This window comes from Callospermophilus lateralis, chromosome 3 (genome assembly GCF_048772815.1).
Source record: "Callospermophilus lateralis isolate mCalLat2 chromosome 3, mCalLat2.hap1, whole genome shotgun sequence".
NCBI lineage: Eukaryota > Metazoa > Chordata > Mammalia > Rodentia > Sciuridae > Callospermophilus > Callospermophilus lateralis.
In genome coordinates, this window is record NC_135307.1 from 47,510,873 (window position 1) to 47,536,538 (window position 25,666).

The following is a 25,666-nucleotide window of genomic DNA, read 5'->3' on the forward strand; positions in this document are numbered from 1 at the left end:
CATTTTTTATCCATTCATCTATTGAAGGGCATCTAGTTTGGTTCCACAGTCTAGCTATTGTGAATTGCGCTGCTATGAACATCGATGTAGCAGTGTCCCTGTAGTATGCTCTTTTTAGGTCTTTAGGGAATAGACCGAGAAGGGGAATAGCTGGGTCAAATGGTGGTTCCATTCCCAGCTTTCCAAGAAATCTCCATACTGCTTTCCAAATTGGCCGCACCAATTTGCAGTCCCACCAGCAATGTACAAGTGTACCCTTTTCCCCACATCCTCGCCAGCACTTGTTGTTGTTTGACTTCCTAATGGCTGCCAATCTTACTGGAGTGAGATGGTATCTTAGGGTGGTTTTGATTTGCATTTCTCTGACTGCTAGAGATGGTGAGCATTTTTTCATGTACTTGTTGATTGATTGTATGTCCTCCTCTGAGAAGTGTCTGTTCAGGTCCTTGGCCCATTTGTTGATTGGCTTATTTGTTATCTTATTGTCTAATTTTTTGAGTTCTTTGTATACTCTGGATATTAGGGCTCTATCTGAAGTGTGAGGAGTAAAGATTTGTTCCCAGGATGTAGGCTCCCTATTTACCTCTCTTATTGTTTCTTTTGCTGAGAAAAAACTTTTTAGTTTGAGTAAGTCCCATTTGTTGATTCTAGTTATTAACTCTTGTGCTATGGGTGTCCTATTGAGGAATTTGGAGCCTGACCCCACAGTATGTAGATCATAGCCAACTTTTTCTTCTATCAGACGCCGTGTCTCTGCTGATATCAAGCTCCTTGATCCATTTTGAGTTAACTTTTGTGCATGGTGAGAGAAAGGGATTCAGTTTCATTTTGTTGCATATGGATTTCCAGTTTTCCCAGCACCATTTGTTGAAGATGCTATCCTTCCTCCATTGCATGCTGTTAGCCCCTTTATCACATATAAGATAGTGGTAGTTTTGTGGATTGGTTTCTGTGTCTTCTATTCTGTACCATTGGTCCACCTGCCTGTTTTGGTACCAGTACCATGCTGTTTTTGTTACTATTGCTCTGTAGTATAGTTTGAAGTCTGGTATCGCTATACCACCTGATTCACACTTCCTGCTTAGCATTGTTTTTGCTATTCTGGGTCTTTTATTTTTCCATATGAATTTCATGATTGCTTTCTCTATTTCTACAAGAAATGCCATTGGGATTTTGATTGGCATTGCATTAAACCTATAGAGAATTTTTGGTAATATCGCCATTTTGATGATGTTAGTTCTGCTTATCCATTAACAGGGTATATTTTTCCATCTTCTAAGATCTTCTTCTATTTCTCTCTTTAGGGTTCTGTAGTTTTCACTGTATAAGTCTTTCACCTCTTTTGTTAGGTTGATTCCCAAGTATTTTATTTTTTTTTTTGAGGATATTGCGAATGGAGTGGTTGTCCTCATTTCCATTTCAGAGGATTTGTCGCTGATATACAGGAATGCCTTTGATTTATGCGTGCTGGTTTTATATCCTGCCACTTTGCTGAATTCATTTATTAGCTCTAATAGTTTCTTTGTAGACCCTTTTGGGTCTGCTAGGTATAGAATCATGTCATCTGCAAATAGTGATAATTTAAGTTCTTCTTTTCCTATTTTTATGCCTTTAATTTCTTTCATCTGTCTAATTGCTCTGGCCAGTGTTTCGAGAACTATGTTGAACAGAAGTGGTGAGAGAGGGCATCCCTGTCTTGTTGCAGATTTTAGAGGGAATGCCTTCAATTTTTCTCCATTCAGAATGATGCTAGCCTGAGGCTTAGCATAGATTGCTTTTACAATATTGAGGTATGTTCCTGTTATCCCTAGTTTTTCTAGAGTTTTGAACATAAAGGGATGCTGTACTTTGTCAAATGCTTTTTCCGCATCTATCGAGATGATCATATGGTTCTTATTTTTAAGTCTATTGATGTGGTGAATAACATTTATTGGCTTCCGTATATTGAATCAGCCTTGCACGCCAGGGATGAATCCTACTTGATCATGGTGCACAATTTTTTTGATATGTTTTTGTATCCGATTTGCCAGAATTTTATTGAGGATTTTTGCATCTAGGTTCATTAGAGATATTGGTCTGTAGTTTTCTTTCTTTGAAGTGTCTTTGTCTGGTTTTGGGATCAGGGTTATGTTGGCCTCATAGAATGAATTTGGAAGAGTTCCTTCTTTTTCTATTTCTTGAAATAGCTTGAAAAGTATTGGTATTAATTCTTCTTTGAAGGTTTTGTAAAACTCTGCTGTATACCCATCCGGTCCAGGGCTTTTCTTAGTTGGTAGTCTTTTGATGGCCTCTTCAATTTCTTCTTTTGGTATTGGTCTGTTTAAATTGTGTGTGTCTTCCTGACTCAATCTGGGCAGATCATATGACTTAAGAAATTTATCGATATCTTCACTATCTTCTATTTTATTGGAATATAGGGTTTCAAAATACTTTTTAATTATCTTCTGTATTTCTGTAGTGTCTGTTGTGATATTGCCTTTTTCATCCTGTATGTTAGTAATTTGAGTTCTCTCTCTTCTTCTCTTTGTTAGCATGGCTAAGGGTCTGTCGATTTTATTTATTTTTTCAAAGAACCAACTTTTAGTTTTGTCAATTTTTTCTTTTGTTTCGATTTCATTAATTTCAGCTCTGATTTTAATTATTTCTTGCCTTCTACTTCTTTTGCTGTTGTTTTGCTCTTCTTTTTCTAGGATTTTGAGATGAAGTATGGGATCATTTATTTGTTGGTTTTTTCTTTTTTTAAGGAATGAACTCTAAGCAATGAATTTTCCTCTTAAAACTGCTTTCAATGTGTCCCATAGGTTCCAATATGTTGTGTCTGTGTTTTCATTTATCTCTAAGAATTGTTTAATTTCCTCCTTGATGTCTTCTATAACCCATTGATCATTCAGTAACCTATTGTTCATTCTCCAAGTGATGCATGATTTTTTCTTCCTTCTTTTATCGTTGATTTTCAGTTTCATTCCATTATGATCAGATAAGATGCATGGTATTATCTCTACTCCTTTATATTGTCTAAGAGTTGCCCTGTGACATAATATATGATCTATTTTTGAGAAGGATCCATGTGCTGCTGAGAAAAAAGTGTAACTGCTTGATGTTGGGTGGTATATTCTATATATGTCAATTAGGTCTGGGTTATTAATTGTGTTATTGAGTTCAATAGTTTCCTTATTCAACTTTTGTTTGGAAGATCTGTCCAGTGATGAGAGAGGTGTGTTGAAGTCTCCCATGATTATTGTATGATGGTCTATTAGACTCTTGAACTTGAGAAGAGTTTGTTTGATGAATATAGCTGCACCATTGTTTGGGGCATATATATTTATGATTGTTATGTCTTGTTGGTGTATGGTTCCCTTGAGCAGTATGTAGTGTCCCTCTTTATCCCTTTTGATTAACTGTGGCTTGAAATCTATTTTATTTGATATGAGTATGGACACTCCTGCTTGTTTCCGAAGTCCATTTGAGTGATCTATGTATGTCTTTTCCTATCAAATGCGTCTCCTGTAGGCAGCATATTGTTGGGTCTTCTTTTATGATCCATTCTACTAGCCTATGTCTCTTAATTGGTGAGTTTAAGCCATTAACATTGAGATATGGGTTGTTCTTCCAGCCATATTTGTTTATTTATGTTACTAAACATGGTTTGTTTTCCTCTTTGATTATTTTTCCCCCCTTTACTGTCCTACCTCCCACTGTTGGTTTTCATTGTTATTTTCCATTTCCTCTTCCTGTAATATTTTGCCGAGGATGTTTTGAAGAGATGCAAATTCTTTTAACTTTTGTTTATCGTGGAAGGTTTTAATTTCATCTTCCATCCTGAAGCTTAATTCGCTGGATACACAATTCTTGGTTGGGACCCATTTTCTTTCAGTGTTTGAAATATGTTATTCCAGGATCTTCTGGCTTTCAGAGTCTGTGTTGAAAGATCAGCTGTTATCCTGATTGGTTTACCCCTGAATGTAATCTGCTTCCTTTCTCTTGTGGCTTTTAAAATTCTCTCCTTATTCTGTATGTTGGGCATCTTCATTATAATGTGTCTAGGTGTGGATCTCTTATGATTTTGCACATTCGGCGTCCTGTAGGCTTCTAGGATTTGGGATTCTGTCTCATTCTTCAAGTCTGGGAAGTTTTCTCGTATTATTTCATTGAATTGATTGCTCATTCCTTTGGTTTGGACCTCTATACCTTCCTGTATCCCAATGACTCTTAAGTTTGGTCTCTTTATGTTATCCCATATTTCTTGGATGTTCTGCTCATGGTTTCTTAACAGTCTTGCTGAGATGTCTATGTTCTTTTCAAGTTGAAATACTTTGTCTTCATTGTCTGATGTTCTATCTTCTAAGTATTCTACTCTGCTGGTAGTATTCTCAATTGAGTTTTTAAGTTGGTTTATTGCTTCCTGCATTTCTAGGATTTCTGTTTGTTTTTTATAACCTCTATCTCCCTGTATAATTGATCTTTTGCTTCTTGGATTTGTTTATGTAATTCATTGTCGAAGTGATCTTTCATTGTCTGATTTTGCTATCTAATGTCTTCCTTGAGACTCCAGATCATCTGAAGCATGTATATCCTGAATTCTTTATCTGACATTCCATCTGCTGCAGCTATTACCTCTTCTAAAGTTGAGTTGACCTGCATTGCTTGTGGTCCTTTCTTTCCTTGTCTTTTCATACTGCTCGCGTTTCTTTCTACTTGGTGAAACTCTTGTGTTTTTGAAATTTTCCCCCTATATATTTATATTGCTCTTGTATAGTTGCAAAGTCTCCCTTGCAGGGGCGGGCGGCGGCTGTGCTCCTCCTCCAGTTGGGGTGATCTGTCTACCACGCTAATGGGCCGCTGGGCCTGTTCTGCCGGTAGGTCGCAGGTCTGCCTACCTTGCAGGTGCGGGCGGCGGCACTACTCTGCCCCTCCTCCAATTGGTGTGACTTGTCTACCACGCCCGCGGACCCCTGGGCCTGTTCTGCCGGTCAGTCGCAGGTCTGCCTACCTTGCAGGCGCGGGTGGCGGTTCTGCTCTGCCCTTACTCCAATTGGGGTGACATGTCTACCACGCCGGCGGGTCGCTGGTCCTGTTCCGGGCATGGGAGGCGGCTCTGCTCTGCCCCTACTCCAATTGGGGTGACATGACCATGCTGGCCGGTCGCTGGGCCTGTTCTGGGCACGGGCGGCGGCTCTGCTCTGCTCCTACTCCAACTGGGGTGACGTGACTACCATGCCGGCAGGCCGCTGGGCCTGTTCCGCCGGTCGGTCGCAGGTCTGCCTACCTTGTGGGTGCGGGTGGCAGCTCTGCTCGGCCCCTACTCCAAATGGGGTGACGTGTCTGCCGCGCAGGCAGGCCGCTGGGCCTGTCCCGCTGGTCGGTCGCAGGTCTGCCTACCTTGTGGGCGCAGGTGGCAGCTCTGCCCTGCCCCTACTCCAATTAGGGTGACGTGACTACCACGCCTGCGGGTCTCTGGGCCTTTTCTTGGCGCGGGCAGCGGCTCTGCTCTGCCCCTCTGGCTTGATGACAAAGTGAGAGAGACTCGGGTATTTGTGACTCACTTTCTTTACCAGGAAACCAACTGTTTCTGTCGCCGCTGGTATCGATGAAGTTATCTCCTCCGCCACTTTCTGATGACATCAGATCTCTGCCATGTTGGTATCCCATACGAATGGCATCATTTTGTCCCTTTGCCAGGTGACCAAAGCAACGTGTGAGTCCTGACCGGCCCTCACAAGCCCCGTCTCAATCCTGTTGCCACTGCCTATGAAGGCTCGGTTGGCATTTACCTCCACAGTATTCAGCAGGACCCGGACCGAGAAGCAGTTTCCACGGGTTCTTTAGCCCTGGGTCAGACCAGTTCCGGGAGCTGGAATTCGGCCGCTCCGGGCTCAGTGTATGTTCTGATAGGAGCAGGCTCCAAGAAGCAGTTTCCACGGGTTCTTTAGCACTGAGCCTGAGTAATTTGTCTGTGAGACGCAGGTGAATGGCCGCCTGAAATTACCTGTTCTATAGCTGAATGAGCTGTGATCAGTCGAAAACAGGGATGGTGACGACAGTTCTCCAAGATGGTGGCCGCTGGCTTCATCTGTGGTCTGACCGGTGTGGAGAACCGAATTGGACCGCTTCCTTCCCCCATCTCAAACCCAGAATTCAGCACTGAGCACAGCTGGCAGGAGGCCGCAGAATCCGCAGTGCTGTATCTTTGCGTTGCTATCTCGTCATTTCCCAGTGCAGACCGCATACTCTAGCTGTGGGGCGATTTGCTGAATAAGCAGCATGACCCTCCGTGCGGACATATCTCTTGCGTTTGAGCCCCCGTAGCTGATCCTCATGCGATGGAAATCCTTCCTCTAGGTTTTGGAGCACCCCAATTTTGCTGTAAATTCCTAACAGCTTTTAGCCATTCTAACTTGTCATTCTCCCGCTCAGTGATGCGGTACACGGGAGTGATGCACTCCCTTCGCCGCCATCTTCCTGGTTCCTCTCTTTCTTGAAGTAATCTTTTGCTGCCTATATTTGCTCCCTTGTCTCTTTCTTGGTGTGATCAATGTTTGCTTGTATTTGCTCACTTAGGTCATTCTTTAATTTGTAGATCATTTTAATTATGTACATTCTGAACTCCTCTTATATTCATCAACTGAGCTGTCCATGGATTCTATTATTGTAGTGTCTTGGTTTATTTGGGGCACTTTCCTCCCTTGTTTTTTCATGTTGTCTATGTGTCCTCCTTTTTGCTGTGAAGATCTGAGGAATTACAGTTTCTACCCTATAATATTGTTGTGTTCCTGCAGATTACTTATATCTCAACTTTGTGTTGGGCTTCTAGACCCCTGCCAGCGTCCCACAATACATAGATGCTACTGCAACTTGGCCTAGGCTCCCATACAGGTGGGTGGGGTGGTCCTAGTCCTGGGCTTGGGCTCCAGCATAGGTCTTCCAGTTGGTGGGGCAGTCCTGGGATTCAACTTTCCCTTCTTTAATGATTTATAAGTATAAAGATCAGTGTTTCTTGGTGTATATCCTGGTTAACAGAAATATATATATATTCCAAATTTAGGAAGATAAACTTACATCCTGTGTTAAATTCACTCACCACTCCTAGTTGTTGAGGTAATTGGTCTTCATCTCTTTTCTCAATTATGCCATTATCTTTATTGAGTTAATGCTTGTAAAATTCTAGCACAGTTTTCTAGGCATATAATTAATTTTCAGTACATCGGCTGCTATTGTTCATATTGGTAACATATACATGTGACCTACAGCTGTAGTTCTAATGTTCAACTCTTAACATTTTAAAAAATCCTTCAATGTTGGAATTTACTGTTTGAAATTTAAATTTTAGAATAATAAAGTCATAGTATTTAATCATAGTTTGAGTATTGTTTTTATTATGTTATAAATTCTGTAGAAGAGTGTAAAGGAAAGCCATAAAGTGATGGAAAACTGTGGAGAAAGATTTAAGAAAGTAACATCATTTTGAAAAGAGAATGATAATAAAAATTACTCATCTTCTTTAAATATTTCTTTATACCAAAATAGCAAGTAGATATATATTTCCTTCATTAGAGATCACGATGAAAAGATAATCATGGACTGTGATTTGATGTGACGACTTCTGCCTTTAACATTTAAGAAAGATGGAAGGGAATATACTTTTAAGGGAGGTGAAAATAGTATTATTCCCAAAGGCAATAAGATCGACTGCATAAAGTCAAATCCCTTCTGATCTCATGATTAATTTTAGTATTTGATAATGTCATTTGTCCTAAGAAAGTATTCAGAAACACACAAAGTTTTGAGGGCTGAGAATGGTAGAGTGCTTGCCTAGCATGCTTAAAGCCCTGGGTAGGAAGGAAGGAAGGATAGGAAGGGAGGGAGGGAGAGAGAGAGAGAGAGAGAGAGAGAGAGAGAGAGAGAGAGAAAAGAAAAGAAAGGAAGGGGGAAAATTTGAGAAGAATAATCCAAAATATCTTTCTATTTGTACATATTTAAAAACTAGAAATTTCTTATTTAATTATTCAAATGATATTTAAAGATTCAAGCAAAAGGAGAATGTCAAAAGGAAAAGGTGATTAATAAACTATACATAAACTGATAACTCAAATATAGGAATGGTACATGGAAAAAAGACTAAAAGGAAATTCACCAAAATATTGTTTTGAAATTATCTTTTACTATATATTCTCTGTATTTTAATTTTCTATGATGTATATGAATTGCTTCAATAATGAAGGAAATAGAAAAAATCAATTGTCTAATAGTACTTGCAAAACTTAACTTACAAGCTATACTAATCAGTAGAAATAGAATATATGAAAGCATGTTGTAAACTATAAACTGAAATAGTGAGGCAGATTTTTGTTATTATCAATACCTGAAGGATCCTATAATTCATCTTTTAATCTCTCATGGAGAGTTATTTTTGTCATACAAATGAGTTTCCAAAACACTTGAGAAATCTCCATGAAGATAATAAACTGTATAAACTAATTTGTTATTGTTTTGAACTCTTGGAATGATGGTAATAAACAAAACCTTTTAGGCTGGTTTTACTTCCTATACTTATACCTAGGTAGTAGCAGCAGCATCTTCAGGGAAAAAGGAAAACAAGGGGAAAAAAGAACTTGAATTTTAAAATATAGTTTTATTAGCAACTTTCTCTGAAAAGTGAGTTTATTAAATCATAGGCAAAAATAACAAACCAAAGCTTACATGAACAAATGTATGCCTATTAAGCAACACATTAACTGCAAGTGATTTCACATGTAAATTACCTATAATTTGAATGCAATTTTCTAAATTTTTTTAATGTGAGTACTTCCAAAAGTTCTTTGGTGTTTAAAACATGTGCTATTATTAAGATAGTTGTTAAGTTGCAGATGTTTTGTTCAGTGCCTGATCCTTTCAACGTATGACCTAGGAGAACATTGTTACTTAAAATTGAAAATTAACTGTCCTGGCTTCCAAGGCTATGGAGATTCGACTGTAAATAAGTCAAGTATAGGTCTTCCTGTGGATTGTACAGATTAGACACACCAGTATCTGAGTGTTTGGGATGAGTCCAACCCTGTCCTGGGAATTGTATGATTCCTATATTAGTCAACTTTTCATCAGCATAACAAAAACCATGACTGTCTATGTATGTAGAGAAAGAAGTTTATTTGGCTCACAGTTTTGGAGGTTCAAGGGCATGGTACTGGCATTAACTCAACTTTGGTTAGAGCCCTCATTCTTGGCTATCTTATGGCAGAAACATGTGTGTGTAAAAGATTATATGACCAAACAGGAAGTCAAAAATAGAGACTGAGGACCACAATACTTTCCAAAGGCAGCATCCCCCATTACCTAAGGACCTCCCATTAAGCCCCAACTCATAACTACTTCCTACTAGTACCATCTTGGGGACTAAGCCACCAATTGCAATGGACCCTTAGGGGACACTCATACCATACCCAAACTCATAATGGTTCCCAAAGAAAAAGATGGTTCCTAGGTTTGAGTACTTTTGAGTTTTATCCTTCTGAATGGTATTATCTTGACAACTAAATAACATCATATTTTGCCCATCTACCTGGTTTCTTAAGAGAGTAATTAAGAACTACTCGAGAGTTATTCAGCTGCTGTCTATCTACAACTAAGACTCTATCTAAACTGAGGAAAATCCAGGAATAAAAAATTGTTTAAAACAAAAAATATAATTATTTTATAAAGAGCTTTACAATTGTGATATAATCAGTCATATTATTTTTGAATAACATAATGCCATCTAGCCACATTTTCTTATCTTTATTTCAAATGTGTAGATATATGGACTATGTAAATTATGACTAGATGACAACAGCATAAATGAAAATGATAGCTACAATTAGTAGGTTCTGTTCTGTAATTTGTATAGATTTAATGTATACCATCTTATTTATTTAAAAAGGAATTTATAGGATTTTTAACATGAAATTTAAAAAAAATCTCAGAATATAAAAGTAAACATTATTTGTTGCTTTATTATTAATTTTATAATATCTACATTTAATCTTTGTATAATTTTATGAAAATTTAGATAAGAATTTATCACAAAAAGACACTTCTACTTCTCTGTGGACATTGTGATACAAATAAGAATTCAAAAACAGGTTTACTATTGATACAAATATTTCTGAAGTCATGACAGAATGTGATTTTAAATTAGGACAACTTAGAATATAATAATTCATTTTTATGCATTAAGAATATGAAGTAAATATCATGTAACACCAAATTATCTGAAGGAGAAATGACTTGCCCTTAGCAAAATGTGAAACTCCACTTTTCTTTTATTAAAATCCTATCTTTTCTCCAAGCCAATTCTCACCTTCAGTCTCCACCTTGCCCCAGTGTGTTTCCCCTGATTCTTATGTGCTATAGTGAATTCTGTTAAAATAGTATTCCATGAGAAATTCATACCAACATGTGTATCACTGGCCTTCTACAAAATCAATCTATCCTACTCTAACTCATTCTCATTGCTGTTCGACAGTCTTGGTATTGATCTCCCATCTATTCCCCAGCATACTTCCCTCAGCAGGTACTTCAAGTCACACATCTAATTCTCTACTTACCCTTTCCATTTTCACTGTATAATAACCATTTTACTTTACTGAGAATTCCACAGATAACTAGTCTGTGATTTTTCATTTTTTTATATTCTCTACCACAAAGAAGCCAATTTTTATTGGGTATTAACCATGTACCTTGCATTGTGCTAGGCAACAGTAGGCTAAAAGGGATTCAGTTGATTGATCTTTGTACCCATCACACCTGACATAATGCCTGGCACATAGTGGGTGACTAATGAGTAGTAAAATGAATGTATGGTGCTTAGTATGTGCAAGGTCTTGGTTTCCCAGCATATGCTAAGAAATGAATGTAATTATTAATGAAAGTATAGGTCTAGAGGCTGAGATGTGTTAGATGGAGGAAAGGGAAAGTGAGGAAGCACACAGTAAATACTGTGACTCCTTAGATGTTCTTTCTTAATAAAGTATGATAGTTTCTATCTCAAAGAAAGAGTTTTTTTATTTCCAGGATTTAACTGTTCATACCATCTCTTTCACTTCCTCTGTGAACTCGACTCATTTCTTCATTACTTCTAAACATACACATACACACAACTCATCAATACCATCAACAATGATTAAAACTCCACCAGGCCCTACTGATTATAAACATCCTATTTCCATACTTCAGTGTTTCATAAGTGGTCTACAGTTATTACAGTATATTAATTTCCTTGCTACCCATATTGTCCCTGGATTTTTCTTTCCTATATTTACATAACATTGCACCTATTTTTTAAGGCTCAGTTTGAGATTCACCTTTCCCCACCAAGCTCTCTCTGATCTCCCAAACTGAAAACTTCCTTGAGACAACTAGCATCATCTGTGCTACTTCCTGTGATATGCATCCCCACCTGTCTAATGCTTCCGTGCAGTGATAGGAGTTTCATTTTCCAACATAGTCAGGGTTCAATAAACACAGGTTGAAGATGGGCATGGTGGCTCACACCTGTAATCCTAGCAGCTCAGGAGGTTGAAGCAGGAGGATGGCGAATTCAAAGCCAGTCACAGCAATTTAGTGAGGCCCTAAGCAACTCAGTGAGACCCTATCTCTAAATAAAATATGAAAAAAAGGCTGGGGTATTTTATTGGTTAAGTGCCCCTGGGGTTCAATCCCTGGTACCAAATAAATGTCTGTTGAATGAACAGTGATAAACTGAATACCTTAATGGCAAAAAAAGGATTAAAGCTATTTTTATAATATATTTTTCTATAACATTAGACTTATTAGGAAACAATTTTAAATGCCATTCCCATTCATCTTATCACATAAGTGAATGAAGTTATCAGAAATTTGGTTAGCTTCATCTTTAGCTTGCAAGACATTATTGGAAATGGTGATGAGAGCATCACCTCTGTTCCCTCTTATTGTGGAAGTTTATTAATGCCTTAACATCTCATGTAGGAATTTCTCCAATGAAACTTCAAGGGAATGACAAGTTATCTCTAAAAGATTTGTTTCTCAACCAAATTCCAATACAGATTATTTCAGATTACAAATGATGATTTCTGATTTGCTTTCAACTTAGTCTTATATTTCTCATTTTGTCATGTTTTTCAGCTGGTACTAATATCACTGTACTCTCTCAAAGAGCTTCCTCAGTTCAACTAAGAATGAAGAGGTTCTTCGATAAAGAACTTGTAAAAATCAGGTACAATAATAAAGTCATGGATGGTTCTTGGAATTTGCTAAAATGAAATGCTGCATCTAAGTGCAATATAAGTACAACATCTTAGCCATGTTCATTATCATAAAGTAATCATCATGATTTTAAAAACTCTAATTGAATCATTATTCTTTCCAAAAGATTGGAATTCTAAGAATACTTCTCAGAAGCTCTTGAGCTTAATATGGAGCAGGAAATATGGCAATGAGTTCTCAAGAATGAGGGGAAAAAAGTTGTACTATTCTTTCATTATGCTTTTTAATCATTTCATTATTCATAACTATATAGTACTCGTTTGTGGTGAAGAATGTAGTCATGGGGGAAATATATCTGTCAGCATATTGATACATATAAAAAATAAAAGTAAAAACAAAGTAAGCATACTCAGTAGGTTCTTATATTTCATATTTGAAACTTTAGATAAATGTTCTTTTTTTAAAAACAAACATAAGAAAACAATGGATATTTATACCATAGCCAGGTAAAAGCAACTCTTAAATGGATTGTTAAAGCCTGTTATGGTTTGGATGTGAGGTGTCCTCCTAAAGCCACATGTGAGATAATGTGAGATAGTTTAGAGGGGAAATGACTGGGTTGTGAGAGCCTTAACCCAATCAATTAATTACCTAATGGGATTGAGTTTGTGGTAACTGAAGGCAGGTATGATGTGGCTGGAGGAGATGAGGCATTGGGGGTGTGGCTTTGGGATACATATGTGTATCTGTCCAGTGGTGACCTCTCTCTACTTTCTGATCAACATGTGAGCCTCTTCCCTCTGCCACACTCTTCCACCATATTGTTTAGCCTCAACTGGAGTCCCTGAGGAATGGAATTGGCTATATATGGACTGAGGCGTCTGAAGTCATAAGTTTTTAAATAAACTTTTCCTCCTCTATAGTTGTTCTGGTTGGGTCTTTTTCAGTCACAGCAGCAAAAAAAGCTGACTAAAACAGAAATTGTCACTGAGAAGTGGGATCATTGCTGTGATTAACTTTACCATGTGGTTCAGAAGATTTTTGAGCTTTTTAGATTTGGTGGGAGGAATTTTGAGATGCTTAACTGTGCTAACTGGACATGCTTTAAATTGTTGTAACCAGAGCTTAATGGCCAATTCTGGTGGAGCTCAGAAGACCAGAATGCTAATAGGAACTGTGGACAGTGAAGAAAGGGTCCAAGAGGGTTCATAGGAGAACTTTATTGAAATTTGAACTAGAGGCAATTCCTGTTATGTTCTGGCTGAGAAGTTGTCTGTCTTATGCCTGTGTTCTGAGACTTTCTGATTTTAAAAATGATGGACTTCATAATCTGGTGGAAGAAATGTCTAGGAAGCATACCATTGAGGAATTGACATGAGTATTGCTGGCAGATTTTAGCCAAGGTTATTGTGATATTCAGGATCAGAAAGCATAGCAGAAAGATTTGAAAAAGTTGAACTTAAAAGGCAAGAGTAAAACTGGGGCAAAGGAAGTTGCAATTGTTAAAGACATTACTGCCACTAAAGAAATCCTTAAGACTCCCCAGAGACAATAAGAAAGATAGCTCGAGGGCACCTCAGAAGCTGGCAAGACCACACCCACCTCAGGCTCAAGGAAATAAAAGTAAAAATCCTCTTGAAGCAGACCAGTGGGGCACCCTTCTTGTACAAGGGTGCCTAGGAAGTTTATTCAACATACTCATCTACCCAGGCACTCAGAGGCTGCTGCAGTCTTGGTCCCTGGAGGCTTGGATACTTCTTGAGATGGTGGCAGATCTTGGCATCAACCATGGGGTGCTGGTTCTGCAGGAATGCAGGATGCTAGAGACAGGGAGTCATGGAGGCTTCTACCAAGATTTCAAATGAAGGCCTGCAAGTCCAGGCAAAGTGCAGCAGGGTCCGAGTCCCTGTGGGAAGCCCCTAAGAAGTCAAAGCATGGAGATTTGAGGAGGAAGCCAAAGTTGCAGTGGAGACCCCTGTAATAAGGTCAGGTGTCAGTGATCAAAAGGAGGCAGATTAAAAGTTGCTGAACAAGACTTTATTGAGATTTGGGTGAGGCCCTCCATTCCAACAGAGTGGGTCCACGGGAATCACACCCAGGCTGGGACGGATTGGAATTTTATTTGGCTTAGGGCAGGAATGGAGGACTTAGGACAGGAAAGGGAGGTTTTTAGAGTCCCTTGTCCTCCAGGGGTTGCCTTTCCAGGATTGGTCAGGAGACCCTGCTTATTGACAGGTAGTTATAAGGTACTATCACTGCTTGTCTGTCAGCACCTGATTTGTTGTTCTTTCCTGCACAGGTTGCCTAGTGCTTTGTTCCCCTAGCCACCTCACCCGACCTAACATCCTGGCCTTTTTGATGATGTAGTGCACCAAATTCCATCTGGCTACTTCCTGCTGGCTAGGAGAGCTGGGAGGAAGGGGATAGCTCAGGTGTTGGTTCAGTAGGAGGCAACTGTAGGGGTATAGGAGCATCTGGTTGTAGGTCACTCTGGAAATTTCACCCGTGTGCTTTCGGGCAAACCTGAGGAGGCAGGAAACAATCATTAATAGAAGTCCTATTACTAATATAGGAGTGAGAATGAGAGTTAGTCATGTAATGAGGGTAGAGTTTAGCCAGCCTGGCCAAGGGTCATTTGATTGTTGCTGTTTAAGACTTTTAACCAAATGATAGAGGGTGTTAACATTCTTTTCAACCAATCAAGTTTCATTGATATAGCAGCAGCATTCTTCTTTCAGGAATAAACATGTTCCTCCTTTGTCTGTTGTCAAGAGATCTAGGACTCCACAGTTCTATAATGAAACTTGGGCAATAGGTGTTATTTGCCTTTGCAGGGAAGTGAGAGAGGCAGCCGATGCCTCTACCGCTTCCAGAAGTTGTTGTTCAAGCTTCTGAGTAGCGGTTACTACATAACCAAGTCCTCCTGCCCCCAGTCTGGAGGCAGCAAGTGAGGAGGCCAGGGAGAGTCCAACTACTACTGGTAAAAAGACAATCCATAGGGCTGGGGATGTGGCTCAAGTGGTAGCGCGCTCGCCTGGCATGCGGGCGGCCCGGGTTCGATCCTCAGCACCACATACCAACAAAGATGTTATGTCCGCCGAGAACTAAAAAATAAATATTAAAAAAAATTAAAAAAAAAAAAAGACAATCCATATTGCCCTGGAAAGGGAGGTGGTAACAAGCCATGTTAATTCAGCCTTACTGTACAGAGTTAATTCAGGTACCAAGGTGGAAGGAACACAAAAAGCAAAGGGCATTCTGAGGCTTAGATTTTTTGTTAGGGTACCATTGCACCAGAAAAAGAACCCCGCAGGAGCAAAGGTTGGGGAAGAGATTCTAATGATCTGGTCACAGGTTACCATACCAGAGGAAGTGTAACAGGAAGAGGAAGTGTAACTCCCTGATGAGTTATGAAAAAGAGGTACTTTCTCAAAGGCTGGAGAGGGGGGCCCTTGGGGTATGGTTGAGGTATTGAGAGAAAGGTCAATGGATATCAAAGTTAAAGGAGTATAATCCAAACCTGTGCAGAGGAAACAATCTGAAATGTTATTAACTTTGGATAAATTGAGAAGCTGAAGGCCCTGACATATTTGGGCCATCCATGAGAAAGGGTCAGCTTTAGGATGGGCAGCTGCATCTAGCTGGTGTTGGAGTTCTTTCTGTTGCTCCTGGATGTTTATGTGAATCTGAGGGAGCACTGTGCATAAGTTCTCCAGATTCTGATAGAGGCCCAGGAGAGCTTGGCAAAACCCCAAGAATAAAATTTACCATCAACATCAGAAGCCCATTTCAGGTCCCATGGGTCCCAAATAGTTAATTTGGTGTATGCTTGTTTCTCATAGCAAGGCTTATCTAGGAAGCATTTCTTGCATGAGTTATAAGGGTACCCGCCATAGGTATTAGGCCAGCACTTACAAGCTTCCTCAGTTTAGCCTGATATAAAGTATAGCATTGCTGCACATAGGTGGGACGAGGTGGCTTGGTTGAATCCAATAATGTTAAGGGTGACCGCCCGATTGCAGCCAGTGGAAGGCCAATTGCCTTGACCCATAAACTGAGAGTGTGTGGTGCCATCCTGGTGCCATGTCACTTGGATTCAGAAGTGCCATCTATGGGTTGGGATAGAAGCTTGAGAGAGATTAACGATTAGTAAAAGAAGAAGAGGGTTGGCAATAAATCTTGAGTTTGGTGGGTCCCAGCGAGGTAGAAGTTCAGGACTGGACATTTGGAGCAGGTACCTTTTTTAAGGTGGGAGACATGGTACCAGGGGGAGTGGCCCAAAAGCCTGGCAACTGTTGGGGTAGTAAGTATGACTGTATGGGGTCCCCGTCCAGCGAGATTCCAACCAATGGTTGAGGATGTGGCTCTCGAAGTAAGACTGCATCACCCAGTTGAAGAGAGGCTGATTTGGTTTGTGGTTGCACTGGGATTGAGGTAACAGATGGTGCAGGAAGGCACCGGTCTGTGTGTTCCCTTAGGAGTTTGTGTAGAAGTGTGAGATAGGGCAGGTAGGACACAAGGGGAGGAGGAGTGATTGGAAAGCTTTGGTTGATTAAGAAAGGGTGCCCATAGAGTAGTCAAAGGCACTAAGGCCTGAGGGGACTCTAGGAACTGCCCGAATTCGGGTGAGGGTCAATGGCAGAATGATCCTCTTGAGAATGCCATTAGCCCTCTCAACCTCACCCGAGGATTGAGGTCGGTAGGGGATGTGGAGCCTCCAAGTGATGTTGAGGCCTTTGGAGACTAGTTGAACAACCTGAGAAATGATGGCCGGACCAAAAGTCTGACTGGATGGAGGTGGGAAGTCCAAATCTGGAAATGATCTGCTCAATGAGGATGGAAGCGACAGAGTCAGAAGTTTCTCTGGAGGTAGGGAAGACGTCCATCCAACCTGAAAAAGTATCAACCAAAGTAAGTAGGTAGCGAAGCTTTTTGTGCCTATGCATGTGAGTGAAGTCAGTTTGCCAGTCTTTGCCTGGCTGGTGGCCCCTCATCTGATGCGTGGCTCAGCCACCTCAAACTTACCTAACAACCCCCCAAATTAAGAAATGCCAGGGGCTGGGGCTGTAACACATTTGCCTGACATGTGTAAAGCACTGGGTTTGATTCTCAGCACCGCATATAAATAAATAAAATAAAGGTCTAGCAACAACTAAAAATATTTTAAAAAAGAAAAAAGAAATGCCAGTAATATGAGACATTGGCACTTGCAGAAATCATACAGAGATAAGCCAACAGAAAGGCCACTTGGGCTGCAACCAACAAGGCCAAAGGGACAGAGCTACACAAGCCCTGTGAAGAGAATATCATGATACCATGTACTCCTAATGCCGGACATGGAGCTACAGGACATGTTTGCCCAGCTGAATTTTGGTCTTGCTTTAGTCCTATTCTTTTTTTCTATGCCGTATATTGTGAATGGAAATGTTTACTTTGTACCTTTATATATTGGATACTTGTAAGTAGCTTCTGATTTTATAGGAGCTCACAATGCAAGGTTGTCCTGAGTCTTAGAGGAGACTTTGGACTTGAACTTTTGGGCAATCTTGGAACTGTTGAGACTATGAAAACTCTTGAACAAAAAGTACTTTACATTGTGAGATGTTTGTGAGCTTTTAGGGGCCAGGAGTGTAATGTTATGGTTTAGATGTGAGATGTCCCCCAAAAGCTAATGTGTGTGACAATGCAAAAAAATTCAGAGGGGAAATGATTGGGTTATGTCTTAACCCAATCAGTGAATTAATCACCTGATAGGGATTAACTGAGTGGTAATTGAAGGCTGGTAGGGTGTGGGTGGAGGGTGTGGATTTGGGTATATATTTTGTATCTGGAGAGTGAAGTTTCTCTCTCTCTGCTTCCTGATTGTGTGAGCCACTTCCTTCCACCACATTCTTCCCTTGTACTGTTCAGCCTCACCTGGAGCCCTAAGGAATGGTGCTGGACTTCTGTGGACTAAGACCTCTGAAACTGTGAGCCCTCGAATAAACTTTTCCTCCTCTACAGTTGCTCTGGTCAGGTCTTTTAGTCACACAGCAAAAAAGCTGACTAAAAAAAAAAAGCCAGATATATGATTTTTTATCATGACTCTCTTGACATACCAACAGCAATATAATCCTAAATACGAATAGAAGAGGACATAAATGACATTTTAATATTCAATCTAAAATATTATATAGAGAGGTACCAGAATCCATCACTAGGTTTTTTGGTAGTTAAGACTTTAATGGAGTCTGTGATCAGTATAAAATTTTCAAAATTTGAAAATAATGCATAGAGTTTGAATGAATAAGAGATACCAAGGGGGGAAAGAAAAGGAAAAAATTTATCAACTCAGCAAGATGTTTGAAGGATTTTTCAAGCCTGATTCTTTACCCGCCAGTCTAAGAAACAAAATACCTAATCTAATATACTTACAGTTCATATCTGAAGATGTTTCAGTTTAACCATTCATTCTGTTTTCAGTCTTCATCTCACATCTTGGCATATGGAATCCCATCTTGACATTAATAAGTTATGCTATCAGTCAGGATAAGATTGACTTGCTACAGTAATAAACCTTAATGGCTCAAAACAAGACAAGTTTGTTACTCCCTCCTATAACATGTCTGTTGTGAGTTAGCTGAAGACTCTTCTACATTATCCTCATTTAAGGATACTGACTGAGGAGGGGATTCCACCGTCATTCTTCTATCATTGCAGCAAGGAAAAGGTAAAATAGTACCCAGACTATTAAAGCTTCTCCTTGGAAATGATAATGTGTCACTTCTGATCAAATTTATTGACTAAGGAAAATCATATGTACATGCTAATTTTAGTGGATGTCAAGAAGGGTAATCTCATGTGCCTAGAAGGAGAAAAGCCAGAAATTACTTATTGCACTAATGATTTCCACAGCCACCTAGAATAAAGATCAGCCACTCTTAGAACTCATTCCTTGTTCATGCTAGATTTTAGTGGAGATTTCTTTCTTTTCTAGTTTTAGAACTAGAATACTAATGGGTGTTAACTCACTCCAAGGACTAAATTTGAAAGAATATCTTATGAAGTATTAGGAGCAACTGCTTTATCATTCACCCATTTTTTAATGGATTTATGACCTTTCTTTTGCTTCCAATAAGTCTATACTTGGTGGATAATATAGTTCTAAGTTTCTTGAAAAAGTAGGATGAGGTCAGCCATTACATCAATCAAATAAATGGTGATAGTTCACATAATGTAATAAAGACAGAAGAAATTAAATGAAAGATCAGTGTTGAGCAGAGCGGGAAAATATTTTTTTTCAAATTTTCTTGGAAAAGGCATACTATTAGATGGACATAAAGTACATATTAGATTTAGGTTTATACAAAGAAGGAAAGATGAGACTTCTAGTAAGAAACATAGCAACTAAGCATCCAAAAATAGGAATAATCAAGAAATAAGCAGAGATAAGATTTGCTCAGTTGGAGCAAAGGGTAAGATTACAATTGAACTGGCATATCAGACCAACTTTTCTATAAACTTCAACATGAAACTAGAAAGTTTGCATTGTTTGAAAAATTAGATTTGATGGAAAACAGTGAATAACTCTGTATTCAATCAAACCCAGAATAAAAATTTTTAAAAATATTTTAAGAATGAATTTTATAGGGTACAACTAAAGAAGAAATTCCTAGGAGGTGATGTTTACACATACCCCCCCCACACACACACACACCTATACCCTAAGAAAGCTGAAGATAGCATTCTTTTTGGACTTAATGAATTTCAGTCTAGTTGGGGAGATAGACTACACCTTTGGGTATAGTCTTTGAGTGAAATTTTTCAAATATGAATTTGTTTACTGATGGAAATTCCTTTGAAATAGTTAAGAAAATAAAACCCCGGTTTGAGTACACAAAAAAGTTTGGTCATTCTATCTGGAGATAAGGGGTTGATTTAATTTATGTTGTAACGATTTCAAAACATGCAGCTATATAAAAAATACATATTTTATAAAGAGCACATTGCATTTTCAAAACATGGATACAAGTAAAAATATATTTTATACTATTGATTCAAATATGAACCATGTTTTTATAAGACAAATATTGTCTTTAACCTAACTAGAGCTGAGTTTAGACAAAAGTTCTACAACTTAGTAGAGAATGTTAAATTGTTCTGTATTACAGAATTTCAGCTTCTTACCTTTTACAATGGGGATAAATAATTGTATCTGTCTCAGAGCAAGCATTGTTATGAGGACTAAATTATAAAGTATCTAGCACATATTACGCACACTAGAAGTAATGGTAATTATAATATAGAGATAATTACTAAGTTTTATTGAGTTAATTTTTAAAAAGTTTCTTAAAGTCTTTATATTTGTAAAAACTATAAAATTAATAAACCCTAGTTTATTACCTACTTATTAACTAAAGTCAACTTTATAATTTTATTAAAGAAAAAATGAGAAACAAAGAATAAAAAAAAACTTTAAGTCAGAGAATTCCGTGTTATATTTTTAAAGTGATATTTATAAATTTGGTTCTACTTAACAGACCTTCTCTCTTCCTTCCTAAGGGCAGAAATTTTCAAAGGGACTACTCCCCCAAATTTGGTGGTTTTGCATTAGGCATTGCATTCCTATTTTACAGATGAAGGGGGATACAATATAGGTACTGTTTATTTACAAAGTTAGTTGAAAAACAGTATTTTAACTCATGGAACTAACCTTAAATTACTATGTTGACTTTGTTGCTTCTCAGTAGATTTATAGTACCTTGCCTTTTAGATTAAAAGTTGTGTTTTTGAGTGTGTTGATCTTTAAATTGTATTCTAAGGATTGTATTTTAAAATCTAAATGAGGATTTTTTTTCACTTCCCAAATTGTATTCCTGGTTTTTTCTTCATATCTGCTCCATACCTTGTATCTGATGGTCTGGTAATAAGTGAAAATGAAGAAGTAAATTAGAAATTTATATTTATTAATATTAAATAGTAATTATTAAATTTTAACTTGAAAATGTCCTAAAAACAGATATAAACCAGGACTCACATATTAATGTCATGTATACATGTATATACAGTATCGATATATATAGTAATGGTGTAGTGGCACTCCCTCCTCTACAGAAAATCTTAACTAAGCTTCTTCAGAAATCCTAACCATAATTGATTTTAGGACTATCAGAAAAAGAGTCTCTACAAAAGAGTTCAATGTAGGTAAACTTCCTATTTTCCTGTTGCTCAATTACTTGGCCACTGGCCTGGAAGAAATCATCACTCCAGGTGCTGAATGCCCCTTTACTAGTTTTTCATAAACATTTATCCAGCATAGTAGTTTGTAGAAGTGTGTTTGCAAATGCAAAATGTGATAAAAAAAAAAAAAGACAGATCCTTTAACAAAGCCTCTGGCATTGAGCTGGAGCTTCATACAGATGTAACATTTCTAAGATAAGAGAAGTTACCAATTGGGCTCCATGGTAACAGCTGGAAGCGGGAGGAAAGAAAGGGGAGAAGAAGCTCTCCCCTTCTCAGGTGTTGTTCTTGAAGGGTTAACTTGCCCAGAACAGTGAAAGTAAAAGTTGCTTTTATGTGAACTTCTGCAGATTGTGAACTTCTGAGCCTCTCCCCTTACATGTTGGATATAATGTTCTGAAACTACCTAAACTCAGGATTCAGGACATTAATTGATTACACTGGAATCTGGCTGCAGCCAAATAAAACTGTTTCCTGCTATCTTCAGTGCCTTGCCTCATCTGTCTCCTACAACAATGGGGCCATTAGCTTAATGGAGTACTGAGGTCTGAGCTTCACCAAGTAGGTGTCCACATATGGAAAAACATGTCTGAGCATTAATGAAGAAATAAAAAGAATAATTATCATCCTTAAGTATTTATTTTGGTGGCTCCTAAAGAAATGGTTCAGTTTTTGTTTTACTGGAGGATCATCCACCCCATCACCACTTTGGCATTAGTTATCACAGATCTTGAAAAGGAGCAGTTGTGGGAAAACAGATGCATGTTGATGGTTGTGTGTATGTACATGCTCATGTATGTGTAGGAAAAATGGCTTACGGTGGCCAAATAAACTCTCTGTGACTCAGTTGGACAAGATAAGTGTTCATTTCAGCCTTAGTGTATGAAGGGGCCTTTGAGAAAATGCATTGTTATTAGGCAGAACTGCAGCTATGCCAAACAACAAATGCACCCAGGAAAAAAATAAAGAGAAAAGGAAAGGGGGAAAAACCTACAGCTTAACTCATAGGTTTTGTATTTTGCTATTTTCTGATTTTTTTGTTGAAACTAGTTTTCTTTTTCCTCTTTCTACTTTTAAACACACAGCTCAGAAGATGGACATTTGGCAAGCCATAATGAACTGCTCCTTTCCCAGGTATCTCCTGCTTGTTTCCTTTATCTGTGAATAGGAAATGGCTTAAAGGCACCTGTGTGATGAAGGTCCCAGGGGCAGCTGCCTGACTAGTGAATGCCTGATTATGTGCTAACATGCTTTGTCAGATATTGGCAGAATCTGTTCTCTTCTTTTGCCTTTTCAGCAAGGGTACCATTGACAGCCTGGCTACCCATTTACAGAAATGTTGTCCATCAAACTGTGAGGAAGGACAATAGTGTTTTTCTGTGGCCAGTGACTGTGGGAAACTTTTCTTTGGCTATTCAGGCAATTTTTGTAGCTTGCTCTGAAGAGGAGAGACTGATGAGTGCAAAAAGTACAATTAAGCAAAGCCAGACTTCAATTGAAGGCTGTAGTGTAGTCTGCTGTTCTTATTTTTTTTTTTTTTTTAGAGGGGGGAAAAAACCCCTATGGGTTTTCACGTTGCTGTGTGGCATTCAGCAGGGGGCTATTACAATCCTAAATTTTTTTTTCTAGACCACCTAATTCTAAGTTAAAATTAAATGTAATGAGAGCCACTTGGAGTTCTGAATATTTTAAAGCATAATTCCCACAGAAGGGATTCGACCTAAACTGCAGTGAGCATCAGTTGGCTAATTATAGCTGCATTTTATATTACAGCAGGTGTCAGATGCAGTCATCTCAATAAAGTCCACATAATACTCTGGGAAATAACAAAGACTTTTCTTTGAATGTGGGTACTAATTTCTGCTAGGTGTCATATGAGTCTTGATACTTCTTATTGGCATTAATAAGAGCACTGCAGCACTCAGAAATGCTTTTTGCTTGGGATGAATTGATACTGTAAAACACTTACCAGTCAGACTTGGCAGATGTCAGTAGTTAATACTAGTGTTGCAGAGGTTGGAATATAATGCAAAGAGTCTTATGTAAATACTCTTAGATGATGGGCTGGTTTTGAGAAGGCGCCTGAGCACTGCACCAACTCACTTAATAAAAGTTAAATAGATAGCAGTGGGGTATCTGCATTTACTTTGGCTCCTGCTTTATTGAAAGTCCTCCAGAAGTGAAGGGCAGATGGTAAGGCAGTAAACTAGGTGAACAAAATACCCTGGACAGGGATAAGGACTTGTTACATTCACCGTGCTTTCCTTGAACTAGTGTGGGTGATTCAGATTACTGAAATGATAATGAGTGCAAAAGCATGCCCCAAGATTAGGACTCCTTATCTTATTAAAAACAAATTTAACTTAGAAAGTATGTCTGCAGTTGAAATACAAATGGACAGTGGGCTAGGCAAAAAAAAAAAAAAAAAAAAAAAAAAAAAAAAAAAATATATATATATATATATATATATATATACACACACACACACACACACACACACACACACACACACATATATATATATATATATATAGTTTTAAAATCATGATAATTGTCCTGTACTGCTCCATTCTTCTAGGACAGTTTATCCAATCTTTTGTAGCTACATTGGATCATAGCAGATGACATAAAAATAGAGGACCTATTAGAAATTGTATTACAAACTACCTAACATATGACAAAGGAACTCTGTACACATTCCACTTTGGAATCAACTCAGATCTTTCTTCCCTTCCTCCCTTCCTTTCTTCCCTCCCTCCTTCCCTCCTTCCCTCCTTTCCTCCTTCCTTCCCTCCTTCCTTTCTTTCTCTCCCTCCTCCTCCCCACCCCCACTTTCTTTCTTAAATTTAATTCCCAGTTAGCAAAGGCAGTTTACCCATAATTTTGATCCCGAGAAACAGCTTTGGGTTTTCATTTCAGCAGAATACAATTTATGTACATCTCATAGCAGACCCCTAGGGAGTTGCCAATTAGCTCCAACATGGAAGAGTTTAATATTCATCCAACATTGATTCAATGTCTGAGCACTGTTAGGCATAAAACATTAAGTCCAGCAAGGAAATCTCAGATGAGAAAGTGGAAACAGTGCCTGTCCCCATAGTGCTGACTCTCTGTTCACAAAAGTAATGTCCCTAGGTATATTTTTTGAAGATTTCTGTTAATTTTTGTTTAGGTCAGAAATGTCTGTGGATTTTGATAAAACTCAGGACAAAATTATGAAATATTATAAAAAGTCACAGAAAAATTATAACAAAGAAATAGAAGCACAGGTAATGTGTAAATGGCAATTGTTTCCTTATAGTACCTCTCTTAGTGTTGTTCAAGTGTTTTTAAATACCCAAATCCTCAATTGTAAATAATAATTTTTATTCTTTTTTTCTTACAGAAGTGTAATATTTGGTTTTTAGAAAATAATTTTAAAAACATGTAAAATACAAAAAAGAAAATAACAACATTTTTACTACTTAGGCTTAGATAACATTATAAATATTTTGGTGTACATCACATTTATTCTTTCTCCATTAGTATATATGAAAGTACATTTTATTTATTTATTTTTTTTGAAAGTACATTTTAAATAATGGATTATACTATTTTTAATTATCATTGGAAGAAAACTTTACAATATATTTTGAACAACTTTTTTTTTAAAAAAAGTTTTCCTCAATATCATTTTCAGTGATTATGTAATATTCTAGTGCATTAATATGCCATATTTTATTATTTCTTATTTTATAATTTCCTGTTATTGTACTTAGCCTATCTTTGATCTAGATTAAAAGATCTTGCTTATTTACAATTCAGTATTTTAAATGAAACTCTGGACTTTTAGTTCTTCAACAATCAAAATCTCAGATTTAAATAAAAAGAATAAAGAACTTTATACCAATGTACTTTCCTTTTAGTAATGAACATACATGTAATAGATGTTTTTCTAAGTTAATCTTCTTATTCCTAGTAATGAAAATGCTAGATCAAAGGAAATATGTAAGTTTATTAAAGTTACAGATTTTTAAGGCACTCTTCATAAATAAGATAAATATTTATCTAAATAAAAAAGATGTAAATTTTTATCTTTGATGGTGGTCTTAAGCAAAAGTCAAAAGTTTATTTAAAAATATTGTGAATAAACAATCTGTCAGTTTAACTAGGAAATTGATCAGTTATTAACTGTTTAGTAAACAGGTGACTTCTGTAAACATGAAATTTTCAGTATAAATAGCATCTA